This window comes from Chenopodium album, chromosome 20 (genome assembly GCF_948465745.1).
Source record: "Chenopodium album chromosome 20, dcCheAlbu1.1, whole genome shotgun sequence".
Classification (NCBI taxonomy): domain Eukaryota; kingdom Viridiplantae; phylum Streptophyta; class Magnoliopsida; order Caryophyllales; family Amaranthaceae; genus Chenopodium; species Chenopodium album.
Window position 1 is genome coordinate 23235802 of NC_137853.1, and position 3977 is coordinate 23239778.

A 3977-nucleotide genomic window follows, 5' to 3' on the forward strand; every position below is an offset into this window, starting at 1 on the left:
TTGCCTCCCTTGGTTGAAGGGGAGGTATTACCATGAGGGTTGGACCTTTCTTTCATCATTTTGTCCATTTGGTTGGCCATCTTGGAGATTTGGGAAGAAAGGTTGTTGATTGCGTTGGCTTGCTCCAATGCATAGACACCTTTGCTAGAAGTGGCCTCCCTTTCTCCTTCGTACCAATCATCATAATGCTTTGCGGCCTCCTCTATGATGCATTCCACTTCATCCTCTCCTTTGTTCATGATTGGACCGCCGGCGGCGGCATCTAGGCTTGTTCTCCCTTGAGGTGAGAGACCTCCATAGAAAGTGTGGATGAGTTGATACTTGGGTATTCCATGATGTGGGCATTGACGTTGAAGCTCTTTGTACCGGTCCCATGCCGCACATAGAGTCTCACCACTCTTTTGGCGAAAACCTTGAATTAAAGATCGAGCCTCGGCGGTCTTCCTATGGTTATAAAACCTCCTCAAGAAAGTCGTAGTTACTTGGTCCCAAGTTGTGAGAGAATTAGGGGGCACCTCCTTCTCTAGCCATTCTAGACCTCTCCCAATTAAAGAAAATGGAAACATCTTGAGGCGGATATACTCTTGAGTCACTCCGTTGGCTTTGACCGTGTCACAATACTTCTCAAATTCTTTCAAATGCTCATTAGGGTTCTCAAATTTTCCACCCGAGAATTGTTTCCTCTCGATTAAAGCAATCAAATTGGGCTTGATTTCGAAATTGTTGGCTTGAGTGGTAGGGGTTAGGATCCCACTTTGGGCTCTAAAGGCTTCGGGAGCCCCAAGACGACTCAAAGGTGTATTCTCTCCCATTTTAGAACCTTCTTCACTTTCGGACTTAAAGATTGAAAAGGGGTTGATTTCCGGACTTGATGGCGAATTAGGGCTATCTAAGTCTTCACTTGAGGGTGAAGATGGTGGAGTATCTTCCAATTCTCTTACTCCTTCTTTCGTTGGGGTGTGAGAATTTCTACTCCTCGCTCTCGCTTCTCTTCGAAGTAAGGACAAAGATCTTTCTAGCTCCGGATCAATGGGAATCAAAGACCTTGAGCGAGTTCGTCCTCTGTTCATACAACAAAGCTAAGGAGAACGTAAGCACTGACAAGTAACAAGTAGTAGCAAATACTAACAAACAAGAAATGAGATAGTCTCAAATAAAGTAATGAAAAAGCAATGGAAGCCGTCTCCCCGGCAACGGCGCCAATTTGACAAGGGAATAAACGCGTCGTCAATTTGTCTATCCCTAGATCAAATATAATTTATACACCTAAACAAACCTAATACAAGTATAAGGCAAGCATAGGGGTCGAACCACAAGGAGACATGCATAAACACCACATTCACTACTTAATACTTAAGCTACCTCGGAACAAGAAGTGTGAATAACTAAGAGATTAAACTAGAGATTAAGAATGATTAAAAATCAATATAACTAAGCACCAAGGGAAGTAGGTAGATGTAGTTGCCAATTGATCATGCAATAACACGGAAGCAAAGCAATGGTAAACTAAGCATGCAAGAATATCGAATTAAAGCTCAATCTAACCGCCTTCCGGGGTTAATCAATTTCTCCTAACATAGCCTCCATGTTTCCACACTAGAACCATATATTAGAAGGTGCAATCAAAGAACTATCGATAACAATGAACCTTAACTAAGTCAACTTCCGTTTCTTGTTAGCAAAGATTCACCTTTAATCAACTAACAATGTGCACTTGCAAGAAGATTAAAGAATATCAAACATACAAAGACTTTAATCACCATTAACAAAACCCCAACATCATAAGCATGAATCAATCAACAACTACACCATCCCCACACCCTTGGCTAGGTGACTACTCACAAACCATATTGAAGACAATATCAATCATCAAATCAATAAGCATCAACATGATCAATAAGCAAAGAAGGAAAATCAAAATAAGCAAACAAAACTAAATACAAAAGTAAATAAATAGAGTAAGAGATTGCTCATTAATTGAAGATGAAGATTTACAAAGATTCAATCAAGCTCCTTCTTCAATATCCAAGTTCATCAATGGAAATCCACACTCTCTCTCTACTAATGAAGTTTCTCTTACTAAATTAGGGCTAAAATGTTTCTAAGTAATGATAGATGATGCACTAAAACTCCCTACGACCTATATATATAGGTCCTTTAAAAGATACAAAAATACGAAATAAAAAGACTGCAACTCAGCGGTGCGCGCCCGCGCACATACACTGCGCGCCCGCGCAGAAGTTGTGTGTGCGCCCTCGCAGATCTTGCGCGCCCGCAGATCTGTGGGTACGGAGAATGAAACCCATGGATGCGCGCCTTCTCCCAGCAATACTGCGCGCCCGCGCTTGAGGAGTGTGCGCCCGCACACAAGGCGCACGCAACACTCTGTTTTGGTTCTGCTTCTGCTGCTGTTCTGTGCGGGTTCTCCCAGGGCTGCGCGCCCGCACACATCAAGGTCGCGCGCCCGCACACAAAGCGCGCACAAGGCGCACAAATCTTCTGTTTGTGTTCTGTTCTTGGAGCAATCCTGCGCGGGTTCTCACAGTGCTGCGCGCCCGCACACAGGGGAGTTTGGGGGTGAATTGCTCTTCTTCCAATTCCTTGATTCCTACAAAACAAAAAAAAAGAAAACAAGGAGAAAGGCAAACAAAGAAAAGAGGAACAAAAAGGAGAGAAAAGGGGGCAAACAAGCTACAAATGGGTGGGAAAAACCCGTAAAGAGAACACTAAATTGTGGCATAAATGCCACTCATCAGACACGTGTCATTACGTAATTGGTCAAAAAAATAAATAAATAAAAAAAAGAAAAAAAAGAATTTTTTAAAAATATTTAAAATTAAATAAAATTCAATTAATTAACTAAAGAGTAAAGACCACCACCACCTCCCTAGCAGCTCCAGCCACCTCCGACACCACACTCCCGCCGCAGCCAAGTCCCCAGACCCACCTCCCCCGCGTTAGCTGGCAACAGCACCGCCCTTCCACTTAACCTAGTCGTCGTCCGCCACCCCAAAACCTTCATCTCCCCCCCCCCTAAAATCCCTAAAAATAACCTCCCCCAATTTCCACACTCTCGCCACAAAACCCCTGATTTCCACCTCGCCCATTCTCGAAAACCTAGAGAATAGGGGTTTCGAGGCTTGGGGGTGGGGCGACGGGTTGTTTTAGTGGTGGGGAAGGATTATTTTTTAAGGATTTTGGGTGGAGGGGAGGGGTTTTGTGCGCGGCCACACGGGCCTATGGTGGTTTAGGGGGAAGAGCGACAGCAGGGGCGGGGCAAGGGAGTGGGATTGGGCGCTGTGGGGGTGACGGGTTGTCTGGGCTTGGTGGTGGGTGGAGGTCGGGGAGGTGGCTGGCGCAGGATGCCGGTTCATGGTGGTGCACTGGTGCTGTTTTTTTTAAATAACTTTATTTGTTTATTTTATTTTTTTAAAAAAAGGTTGTTATAACTTATAAATATTGGTTAAGATATAATTAGCAACTAAATTAAAAATTAAACTTATTTTGACCAATAATTTAATGACACATATACATTAAAATTTTTTTAAAAAAAATTACCTGTTCAACAGGTTAAAGGTTACTTGGGACCATTGAAAGCAAATTGATATTAAAGTTCGGATTATTAAAATATAATCGAAAGTTGAGATTATTCTCGTCAATTTTTTTTTTTTTTTTTTTTTTTTTTTTTTTTTTTTTTGTGTGTGTACTCCTTCTGTCTCTAAATTACATTCCTACTTCTAGCATTTTTTCCCCACATAATAGAGATAAGTATAAATGTTATTTAGGGACGGGGAAGTATTTTTTTACAAAAAGTTAATAACCATTTAAATAGTATTATTGTTATAAATTTATTTGCACTTTACAAGGATTATGATTAAAAACTAATATGAACGTTGGTGTAGGGAATATTTCAAACATCAACCTTGAGCCCCACTGTGATTATACTTTTAAGTATGGTGACATCTAAAGGGAAAGAA

The 3977-nt window shown here is 41.7% G+C and overlaps 1 non-coding gene across 1 annotated transcript; it reads left to right on the forward strand.

Annotated features, from left to right (window-relative positions):
- The first annotated feature begins 327 nt into the window (after window positions 1–327).
- On the forward strand, window positions 328–433 carry LOC145599901 (small nucleolar RNA R71). The gene has a single exon (XR_014104148.1). It is a non-coding gene; the product is annotated as a small nucleolar RNA R71 (small nucleolar RNA).
- Window positions 434–3977: the final 3544 nt, after the last annotated feature.